Source organism: Molossus molossus, unplaced genomic scaffold, assembly GCF_014108415.1.
Source record: "Molossus molossus isolate mMolMol1 unplaced genomic scaffold, mMolMol1.p scaffold_m16_p_13, whole genome shotgun sequence".
In the NCBI taxonomy this organism is placed as follows: Eukaryota; Metazoa; Chordata; class Mammalia; order Chiroptera; family Molossidae; genus Molossus; species Molossus molossus.
This window is the reverse complement of record NW_023425348.1, coordinates 56,996,850-57,009,497: the sequence shown is the minus strand read 5'-3', so window position 1 is coordinate 57,009,497 and position 12,648 is coordinate 56,996,850. Positions and strand designations below refer to the sequence as shown.

The following is a 12,648-nucleotide window of genomic DNA, read 5'->3' as shown; positions in this document are numbered from 1 at the left end:
ACACAGGTGCTTGGTACCAAATTCTATTTCCTGGTGACTTGCTCTATTTGTGACTCGGCCTGGTGGTGTCACAGCTGGGAGGCTCTGATGGGCACAGTTACTCAGCTTGGGGAAGAATTTCCCAGTGACAACAGAAAGGAGTGGGATTATTGTTTGTTGGGTATTTAATTTTGTTTTTGAAGTTAAAAAGAAGAGTCCTATGGTCTATATATGGCTCATCACTGTCCTAGGCAACTCACTGTCCTAAGGAAACCCACGAATAGTCTTATTCATGAATGAGAAGAAACTGAGCAAGGTAAATATTATAAAGCTAATAATTCTTTCCAAAATAATTTGGGAATTTAGTGTAATCCCACTTAAAATTCTGACAGGATCTTTTATAGAACTTGATAAAATGATTTCACAATCATTTATAAAAATAGAAAGACAATAATATTGAGGAATATTTTAAGAAGAGTACCTTCACTTTCAAGACAGAAACCTGGCTTGTCAGCTTGATGCTTCTCTCTCTCACTCATCCACATGCAATCCATGACAAATCCACCTCTAAAAGATTTCAAATGCATCCCTTCTCTCCATCACCATGTCCACTGCCTCAGTCCGAGATACAACCATTACTGCAGTATCTTTCTAAACCATCTTTCCATATACCACCAGCTCCATCCAATGTGCTCGCCACCCAGCAGCCATTTAAGGTCCTCTCTCTCCTGCCCTCACTTCTTCATGGCTTTTCACTGCTCATTTTCCTCCTCTTCCTTCCTTGCTCATTTTGTAACTGCTATTTGTTCATTCGTTCGTTCATTCATTCATTCATTCATTCATTCATTCATTCATTCATTCTTCAACACTCCTTATTGAGAAGCTTTCAATGTGCCTGACAATGAGCTAGGCTACTGGGGAGATAATGAGCAAAGTCAGATTTGATTCTTGCCAACACTCTAGTGGTTTTAAAGGCAAAGGACAACAGACACAAAGATTCAAGTGTGTTAGTAATTGAACCAATCTCAATTTAAAGTAAATGGTAAGATTCATTTTTTATAACCATGACTTGGCAAAACAAAAAAGGTTACATTGAACACTGACGAGTCTGGGAGAAACAGACATATTTATTCATTCTTGGTCCATAGTGAATCAATAGAAATGTTCTGGAGAAGAATGTGGCAAAAAAAATCTAAAGAGCCAAAAAATTCCATATTCTTTGATCCAGCAGTCTTATGCTTGAGAAATTATTTTGAAGAAATAATTCAAAGGAAGTAGAAAGGGTGGAGGAAGATTTTATATACAACATTTTGGTATTGCAGTGCTTTTTATGTTAGCAAAGACCTGACATCACCTAAATGTTCAATATAGGAACAGTTAGGTAAGCGGGTAAGAGCAAGCTGATGTAATAAATTGTGACCATGGAAACAAAATCCAATGCAAAAACGTGTTCAAATGTAATATGGAAACTCTGCATACAGATGAATATACAAAGAAAGTAGTTGCCAAGTGTGAGAATGGTTGTATTTCATATGATTGGACTTAATAATTAATAGTTTTTTAAATTAAGTGACCAAATGAAAAAAGTAGCTGAATTTCACTGTAAAATGAATTTTGATTCTGTAGGGTATATTTCCCAGTGGCTGTGTTTATATTTGAGCAAAGTGCTCCCAAATGGAAAAAATAATTGGCTCCTGGAAAAAATGTTCTCTCTGTCAATATGTATTTGTTAAACGGTGTTAAACCTATATCAAAAATGGGAGGAGGGCGCCACCATCTTTGGCTGAAGAGATTCCAAAATGGTGGCAGAGTGAAAGGAAGCCACACAGACCATCTCTAAGGACCAAAATGGAATTACAACTAAAATAAAGACAAATTGTCCGGAAAAGCAACAGAAAAGCAGCTTGTGAGGACTATATAAGCAGGGACACTAACTCGGTCCTGGTAGGATTGTGGAGGCACTAGAGGGGGGCTGGGAGCCCACGAACAGCAGCAACCTTTGTTGTGAGCAGCGCCCTCGGGGTTATACTCCCAAGTGGCTCCACAGTGCAGAGCCCAGACAGACTCTAAAATAGCCACAGCCACTCACCTGGGGCTCCAGCACAGGGAGGGTGGACTGGAATGAAACTGTGTGGGGACACTCAGCTTTTGGAGAGCGCTCAGAGCTTTTGCAGAGTTGTGGCCACACAGGACTGTGGCCATCTTACTCGTTCCCAGGGCTCTGGGGAGAGGTGGTGACCCCGCCCTCAGAGATTCAACCCCACCTTGTGGGCCACTGAAATGCAAATTGAGGCTCATTAACAACCAGCTTCTGCCCCAAGCTTGGGAAATCCCCTTACTCTGAACACTTGAGGGAGTTTTTCATTTAACTGAGAAACCAAGGCTCTTCAAGTAACCAGACTAATAGCCTCCAGGCAAAAAGCTAGAGAATAACTGAACCTTTCCTGGGCTTGCAAATCTACACAGGAAAGTAAGACTTGACAGTGGTGTTTAACGTGGGTCCTTCCTCACTCATCCAAACCCAGGAGAGGGAGCCACAAACAGCAGAACACTAACACCCACAGGGAAAATTTGGCTGGCTCTAAAACCCACTGAGATAGCAAAAATGGTGAAACAAAGAAACAAATCCTAAATGAAGAACAAGAGACCTCTACCAAAGATGAGATAAATGAAACACAGCGAAGCAAGTTAACAGAGCTTGAATTAAGAGCCAAGATCTTGAGGAAGCTCAACAGTATGTGTAAGCACATGAGCACCATGAGTGAGGACATAAAAACATTAAAAATCAACCAATTGGAAATTAAAAATCACCAAGAGGAAATGAAGAATGACATAGCAGAAATAAAGAACACATTGAAAGGACTAACCAGCAGAGTAGAGGAAGCTGAGGACCAGATCAGTGAATTAGAAGATAGGTTAGAAAAAAGTCAATCAATCAGAAAACCAAAAGGAAAAAACAATTAAAAAACAGGAAGACAGCTAAAGAGAATTGTGGGACAACTGGAAACATAATAACATTCGCATCATAGGAGTCCCTGAATAGGAAGAAAATGGGCAAGGGTTAGAGAATATATTTGAAGAAATAGTGACAGAAAACATTCCTAACTTGGTGAAGGAAGAAGTCATTCAAATTCAAGAAGTACAAAGAGCCCCAAGTAAGAAGAACCCAAACAGGCCCATACCAAGACACATAGTAATCAAAATGCCAAAAATTAAAGACAAAGAGAGAATCCTAAAGCAGCAAGAGATAAGCAACAGGTTACCTACAAAGGAAACCCCATAAGGCTCTCAACTAACTTCTCAACAGAAACACTACAGGCCAGAAGGGAGTGGCATGGAGTAATCAAGGCCATGAAAAACAAGGATCTGAAACCAAGACTACTCTACCCAGCAAGGCTATCATTCAAAATAGGAGGTCAAATAAAGAGCTTTCCAGACAAAAAAAAAAAAAAAAGACTAAGGGAATATATTAACACCAAACCAGGACTGCTGTAATTAGTAGAAGAAATAGGAAAAAAAAAAATAGAACCATACTAAACAAAAATGGCAATAAATAAGTACATATCAATTATCACCTTAAATGTAAGTGGTTTGAATGCTCTGATAAAAAGACACAGAGTAGCTGACTGGATAAGAAAGCATGACTCACATATATGTTGTTTATAAGAAACCCACCTCACAACAAAAGACCCACATAGGTTGAAAGTGAAGAGATGGAAAAAAATCTTTCAAGCAAATGGAAAGCAAAAAAAAAAAAAGCTGGGGTAGCAATACTCATATCTGATAAAGTAGATTTCAAAATGAAGGCCATAACTAGAGACAAAGACGGCCACTATATAATATTGAAAGACTCTATCCAACAGGAAGATATAACCTTGGTAAACCTATATGCACCCAGTATGGAAGCACCAAAATATATTACAAATCTTCTGGAGGACTTCAAAGGAGAGATCGACAGCAATACAATCATAGCAGGGGACTTCAACACCCCGCTGACATCACTGGATAGATCCTCTAGACATAAAATTAGCAAGGAAACAGATGAAGCACTAGATCAAATGGATTAAATAGATATCTACAGAGAATTACACCCCAAAACTACAGAATTCACATTCTTCTCAAGTGTACCTGGGACATTCTCAAAGATAAACCACATGTTAGGACACAAAGCAAGTCTCTACAAGTTCAAGAAGACTGAAATTATATGAAACATCTTCTCAGATTACAATGGCATGAAACTAGAAATCAATTGCAACAAGAACATGCAAAGACATTGGAACACATGGAGGCTAAATAGTATGTTATAAACAATGAATGAGTTACTGAGGAGATCAAGGAAGAGATTACAAAGTTCCTGGAAACCAAAGAAAACAAACACACAACAACACAAAATCTATGGAATGCAGCGAAAGCAGTTCTGAGAGAGAAGTTCACAGCACTACAGGCCTACCTCAAGAAACAAGAAAAATCTCCAATAAACTACCTAACCTCACAACGTAAAGAACTGGAAAGCAAATAAAAAGAAAACCCCAGAGCAAGTAGAAGGAAGAAAATAGTAAAGGTCAGAGCAGAAATAAATGACATAGAGACCAAAAACAAAAAACAATTTAAAGGATCAATGAAACAAAGAGCTGGTTTTTTGAAAAGATAAACAAGATTGATGGACCCTTAGCTAGACTCACCAAGTAACAAAGAGAGAGAACCCAAATACACAAAATCAGAAATGAAAGAGGAGAAGTAACAACCGACACCACAGAAATACAAAAGATCGTTAACAACTACTATGAACAATTATATGGCAACAAATTTGACAATGTAAGTGAAATGGACAAATTTCTAGAAACACATAGTCTCTCAAAACTGGACCGGGAAGAGAGAGAAAATTTGAACAGACCAATAACAACTAAGGAAATTGAAGAGGTAATCAAGACTCTCCCAGCAAACAAAAGCCCAGGCCCGGATGGCTTCACAGGGGAGTTTGACCGAACATTCAAAGAAGAACTAACACCCATTCTCCTCAAACTATTTCCAAGAATTCAAGAAGAAGGAAGACTTCCAAACTTGTTTTATGAGGCCAGTATAATTCTAATTCCAAAACCAGAAAAAGACACTACAAAGAAAGAAAACTACAGGCCCATATCCCTGATGAACATAGATTCCAAAATCCTGAACAAAATACTAGCAAATCAAATCCAGCAATACATCAAAAAAATGATTCACCATGACCAAGTGGGATTCATCCCAGGGATGCAAGGCTGGTACAATATTCGCAAATCAATAAATATGATGCACCACATAAACAAAATGAAAAATAAAAACCACATGATCATATCAATATATGCTGAAAAAGCATTCGACAAAATCCATCAATGTGGGAATAGAGGGATCATATCTCGACACAATAAAGGCCATATATGAAAGACCTACAGCCAACATCATACTCAATGGGCAAAAACTAAAAGCATTTCCCTTAAGAACAGGAACAATACAAGGATGCCCACTTTCACCACTCTTATTTAACATAGTACTGGAAGCCTTAGCCACAGCAATCATATATGAAAAAAAAATAAAATAAAAGGGATCCAAATTGGAAAGGAGGAAGTGAAACTATCATTATTCGCAGATGACATAATATGATACATAGAAAACCCTAAAGACTCCATCAAAAATCTACTAGACTTAATAAATGAATTTGGCAAAGTAGCAGGATACAAAATTAATGTTAAGAAATCGACAGCATTCTTATACACCAAAATGTACTCATAGAAAGAGAAACTAAAAAAACAATCCCATTTACCATCGTGGCAAAAAAATTAAGATACCTAGGAATACACTTAACCAAAGAAGTAAAGAACCTATTTGCAGAAAACTACAGGTCATTTAGAAAAGAAATAGAGGAAGATATAAAATAGTGGAAGCACATACCTTGTTCATGAATTGGAAGAATTAACATCATTAAAATGTCCATATTACCCAAAGCTATCTATAGATTCAATGCAATCCCCATCAAAATACCAATGACATATTTCACAGAACTAGAACAAATACTTCAAAAGTTCATATGGAACCAAAAAAGACCCCGAATAGCCACAGTAATCTTGAAAAAGAAGGACAAAGTAGGTGGGATCACAGTACCAGGTATCAGATTATACTACAAAGCTACTGTAACCAAAACAGCCTGGTACTGGCACAAGAACAGGCATATAGACCAGTGGAACAGAACAGAGAACCCAGAACTAGACCCAAGACATTATGCTCGATTAATATTTGACAAAGGAGACAAGAGCATACAGTGGAGTAAAGACACCTCTTTAATAAATGGTGTTGGGAAAAATGGACAGCTACATGCAAAAAAAATGAAAATAAACCATCAACTTACACCATACACAAGAATAAACTCAAAATGGATAAAATACTTAAATGTGACTTGTGAATCCATAAAAATCCTAGAAGAAAATGTAGGCAATAAAATTTCAGACTTCATACACAGCAGAATTTTCACTGATACATCACCTAAGGCAATAGAAACAAAGGAGAAAATGAACACATGGGACTACATCAAACTCAAAAGCTTCTGCACAGCAAAAGAAACAACCATCAAAATGGAAAGGCAACCCACTGTATGGGAGAGCATAATTACCAATGATATATCAGATAAGGGGTTAATTTCCAAAATATATAGAGTATTCGTACAACTCAACAAAAGGAAGACAAAGAGCCCAATTAAAGAATGGGCAGAGTAGCTAAATAGACATCTCTCCAAACAGGACATACAAATGGCCAAGAGACATATGAAGAAATGCTCAAAATCACTAATCATCAGAGAGATGCAAATTAAAACAACAATGAGGTATCACCTCACACCTCTCAGAATGGCCGCCATCAACAAATCATCAAACAACAAGTGTTGGCGAGGGTGTGAAGAAAAGGGGACTCTAGTACACTGTTGGTGGAAATGCAGACTGGTGCAGACACTATGGAAAACTATATGGTGTTAACTCAAAAAATTAAAAATTGAACTTCCATTTGACCCAGTGATCCCATTTCTAGAAATATACCCTAAGAAGCCTGAAACACCAATCAAAAAGAATATATGTACCTCCATGTTTGTAGCAGCACTATTTACAATAGTTAAGATCTGAAAACAGCCCAAGTGTCCATCAGTAGACAAATGGATAAAAAACAGTGGTACATATACACAATGGAGTACTATGTAGCTGTAAGAAAGAAAAATCTCTTATTCTTTGAGACGACATGGAGGGACATGGAAAGTATTATCCTAAGTGAAACAAGGAAAACAGAGAAAGACAAGTATAACATGATCTCACTTATTTGTGGAATATAATGAATATAACCGTCTGAGGAATTGGGTAGACCCAGAGACATGGAAGTAGGGTACAGACTGACAACCCTCAGAAGAGGGGTTCGTGGGGGGAGGGAAGAGATAAACCACAGAACTTAATGCATGTGTGCATAACCAATGGACATGGACAGCAAAGCCGGGTATGGGGTGGGGGGGAATGGGGAGGAGGGTGTCAATGGGGAAAAAAAGGAGAAACATCTACAACAATAATAAATTAATCAGAAATTATTTTTAAAAATGGGGAGAGTTACGTATTTTACATTGTCAAGGGAGATTATAGAGTCTCTCTGGAGTAGAAGTATTTGTAAAAAACCCAAGAGCTGTGTTCAGAACAAGAAAGTAAAGAGACTCAGCATGTGTTAGGCAACTCCCAATCCCCTGGCAAAGACTGGGCATGTGTCCAACCCCTGGGACATCTGTATGCAGTCACCATGTTCCTGTCAAGAACACGTGCTCCAGGACCTACACTACAGAATCACAGTGTTGAGGACATACACTGGGGTGGGGTTGGGAGTGAGGGGGCTTGCACTTCTAATACCCCAGGGTTCTGGAACTATTCAGGCTCAGAGAATCCAGATCTTCTCTTTCTCACTTCTAAGTTAGGATCTCCACAGAGTAGGTCTTTGTATAGTGGGGCAAAGCTGTTCAGAATTTGGTATCTGTTGAGTCCATGGTGATACAGCAGGGCCTTATTAAAAGATGCTTTGTGTATAAGACTTTTAATTTTGCTGCAGAGGAGAGAAGACTGTCTCCTGACATTCCCCAGAGGAAGACAAAAATGAATCAGGAGATCTGAGCTTTTCTTTTCGTCCTGACACTCTCTGAGCCCTTCACTTCTGAGATCTGAGCCCTTCACTTCTTTGTGCTTCAGGTTTTTTCCAGTTATAAAATTCGGAGGTAAAACTTGCATGCTCCAGCCTTCAAATGGATTTCTAAAAAGTACTCAATTGGGAGTGTTTTAAAAGAATTTTACTATTTCCAGATGGCCAGCAGGGATTTATGGCATTAAATAGAGGGGGACTGTCAGAAGTCATCCAGGCCACCTTCCTTAGCTCACCACACCTAGCCCCTCCAAGAGGAAGGGGTATATTGGATGCAGAAAGTGCTCTGGTCTCCAAAAGAGGGAACTCCAACATCAGCATTTTGTGTAATGGTTGAGAAGGGCCATGGGCAGATGTGACCCACCACAGGAGATGGCTGAAGGCATAAGGGTGTTGCCCAATTCTCCATCGAGAGTCCAATGTAAACTCTCAAGGGCAAGTTATCCATAGAGGACAGAAGGACAGACACCCGAGGTTGCCATCTTATCTTATTGCAGATGTTCCTAAAGTGTGGTTTACTTTTCGAGAGTACTACAGAGACCCCTTGGGACTCTGAGGCCTTTTCAGGGGCACTGAGGGGTGAAAACGATTCTCATATTAGTACTAAGACATTATTTGCCTTTTGCAATGTGTTGACATGAACACTGATGGTGCAAAAACAAGATAAGTAAAACTACTGGAACTTAGTGCAGATTAAGGCAGTGGCCTTGAGCTGTATCAGTAGTCAATGTATTCTTCACTGCTACGAACTTGCAGAAAACAACCAGCGAAAAAGTCAATTCCACTTAAGAATGTCCTTGATGAGACCATAGAAATGATTAATTCTATTAATTCTATTAAATCTCTGTACCTTTGATTACACATCTTTTAATATACTGTGTGACTAATTGAGAAATACGCATAAAGCGCCTCAACTGTATGCTGAAGTACCATGACTATCTTGAACAAAAGCACTTGTGTGATTGTCTGAGGTACAACCTGGACTGACAAATTATGGTTATTCAGACTTGAGACTCTGACAGACACTTTCTCACAGATGAGATGAGCCTGTCACTGCAAGGAACACACCTGACAGCATTTGCTACCAATGATCAAATTTGAGCTCTCAAGCAAAACTTAGAATTTTAGAAAACTTGTACCTGTCACTATGCATTTTATAGCTGTCCAATATTCAAACCCTGTTCTGATGAGACTTAAAGTGATATAATGAATGTGATTTTTGATATTGTATAATGAAATGTCTCAACATTTGGATCATCTGCATAACTCAGTAAACCAATATTTTCCAAATGACCAATGTATGGTGGTACAAAATCATTCATTTGTAAAAGATCCACTCACAGTGCAAAGGAAAGCAATCCATTTTAATGTTACAGTATACAAGTTCATAACATAGTTTAATATTCTACGTTGTAATTATCCTTTAAGAAAGTAGAGTAGTCCCCGCCCCCCCCACCCCCCCTTATCTGAGGTTTTGCTCTCCATGGTTTCAGTTTCCTGAGGTCAATCAAGGTCTGAAAATATTAAATTAAAAAATTCCAGAAATAAACAATTCATAAGTTTTAAATTGCACACACTGTGAGCAGTGTGATGAAATCTCCTGCTGTCTTGCCCTGGAAGTGAATCATCCCTTTGCCTACTGTATGCATTACCTGCTCATTAGTCATTTAAAACTGTGCCAGTTATCAGATGGACTGTTGCAGTGTTGCAATACTTGTGCTCAGGTAATCCTTATTTTACTTAATATTGGCCAAAAATCACTAGAGTAGTGATGCAATTCGTATATGCCAAAAAGAAGGCATAAAATGCTTCCTTTAAGTGAAAGTTTTAAACTTAACAAGGAAAAAAATGGTATGCTGAGGTTGCTAAGATTTACTCTAAGAATAAATCTTCTGTCAATGAAATCATGAAGAAGGAAAAATAAATTCACGCTAGTTTTCCTATCCTACCTTAAATCACAAAAGCTACGCCCACAGTGCACAATGAGTGCTGATGGAAAAGGCATTAAACTTTATCATAGGTATGTATGTACAGGAAAAAACATAGTATATATAGGGTTCGGTACTATCTGCAATTTCAGGCATTCCCTGGGGGTCTTGGACCATATTCCCTGCAGATAAGGGGGACTACTGTATCATTTTGGTGTAGTATCAACAAAGATTATCTGTAATTATCTGAAAAGGTTATTAAAATATTCTTCCCTTTTCCAATTACATATTTGTATGAGATAAAAGGTTCTTCATATATATTTCAACTAAAAAAATAAACCATGAGAGGTTAAATGCAGAGGCGAAGATGAGACTCCAGGTGTCTTCTATTAAGCCAGAGATATTAAAGAGATTTGCAAAAATGTAAAGAAATGATGCTTTTTCACTACATTTCTTTTGTTTTGGATAATACAGTCATTTTCATATAAATGGTAATGTAATAAGTTTATTATGGCTAATTCTTTGTTACTTTTTAAAAGTTAAGTAATATCTTTAAATTTCTGTTTTAATTTTTTATATGGTGAATACTAAGAGATACAACCCACATAAACAAAAGTATGCTGGAGTTCTCAATAATTTTTAAGTATGTAAAAGGCGCCTTGCAATAAAAAAGCTTGAGAACGGCTGCTCCAAGGTCCTTGCAGAGAAAATAGTGTGTTGGATGAGTAATCAATGAGAAGAGGGAGCCTAAGCATTTATTAAGTTGCACTATTGTCGGGAATCATCATGGCTTAATTGGGCTTAATGGCAAGCATTGGTTATCAAGACTAAATCATTCCTGGGTAGACGAAAGGAAAGTCATCAGTGATCTAAGATTGGTTGAAATCGCTTTTGAGAATATCACATTTTTAAAGTTCTGATTGGATCTTCTCTGTGCCCTTCCAATTGGCTCCAGTCCCCTGAGTATACAAGTCCACCCCTTTCCCTCCAAGGAGGGTCTGGTCCACAGCCCCTGCTCAGTACTGGCTACGGTGACTAAACATGTGCTAGGAATCTGCCTCCCGAGTCATGGCGAGTACCGCGCCGAGTTCAACAATCAGTACACAGTTCTTGGGAAAGCACCAGGCGCTTCCAGGCACTGACTATAAACAATGAGCACGCCATGGCTTTTGTCCTGGAGAACTCCTTTGTCTGATGGGAAGAAAGACTCCCGAAGAAATAATTACAGTATGATGTGATAAATGCTCTTCTGTACATAGTGACCAAATTTTTCCAACCAAAAACGAAAACACACTCTGACATCTGTCCATGGAACCATCCTGAGGGATCTGGAACACGTCTGCTACATTTATTAAGAAATTCCCGACAACTCCACAGAAATTCGGTACAGATTTGTCCGAAAGACCCAGAAACAATGGTCTGTACCTTTTTAAATTTAAAAAGCAAGAGGCCCATCAGGATTACAAAAGATGAGTAATGGGCCCCTCACATTTTATTTTCTCTGGGTTGGTGGATGGGAGGCACTGGAGGAAATTTTTTCCTTCATGCTTATTCCAAGTGGTTTCCACCCCCAGGCAAAGAGCCCACACCAGCTGAAGCAGATCAAACTGAATCCCAGAGTCAGGAGAATGAACTATAAGAGGCTTCTGAGATCCCAAGCCTTAATTACATGTGGGTGAAGTTAAACAATAGGGCTCTGGATCTGCCAAGAAATGTTAGAGTGCCCTCTGGGTGGGCTGTTTGGGGACCACGAAGGTTCTAGTCTGAACTTAGTTGTTTTAAATTTTAACCATGTACCCTTTGCTCCCCCTTCCTTTGGGGCTGACTTAAATCCTTCATATATATATATGTATATGTATATATATATGTATGTATATGTATATATATATACACACACACACACACACATATATTTTTGTTTTCTTTATTGATTTTTAGAGAAAGAGAAAGGGAGAGGGAGAGAGAGATAGAAACATGGATGAGAGAGAACATTGATTGGCTGCCTCCTGCATGCCCCCCACTGGGGATCCAGCCCACAACCTGTGCATGTGCCCTGACTGACAATCGAACTAACCACCTCTTGGTGCATGGGTCGATGCTCAATCACTGAGCCACACCGGCCAAGCAAACATTCCTCTTTTTAATCTCTTTCTCCCAATCCCACTGTTCTTTCCCAGTGGTGGCAACTCCAAAGTGAAATGAACAAGAATAAAACAATGGACAGAAAACATGTGCTCAATGTCACACATGGACATCCTGCCATCCACAGTTAGAGAGAATGGGCGACATTGGCAATCCAAATGAAAGGCAGGGCAAGGGGCCTGAAAACCCCTTTTGGAATCTTGGATCCACTACTTACATTGGACTGTGGGCAAATCATGACATTTCTCTGATCTTCAGTGAGCTCATCCACAAAAACAGGTTATTTTGATCATTAAATGATGTAATGTGTAAATGGCACACAGTAAGTCCACTACGCAGCATCATAATTTTCACATCTTTTTGTGTGATTATTTGATTAGTGTCTACCTCCCCACTAATCTCAAGTATTCCGAGA

General features: G+C 38.7%; 1 protein-coding gene across 1 annotated transcript in view; it reads right to left on the bottom strand.

Moving 5' to 3' along the window:
• The window catches only part of SPON1 (spondin 1), a 278,917-nt gene that overhangs the window by 151,312 nt on the left and 114,957 nt on the right, over window positions 1-12,648 (bottom strand). The window lies entirely within an intron of this gene.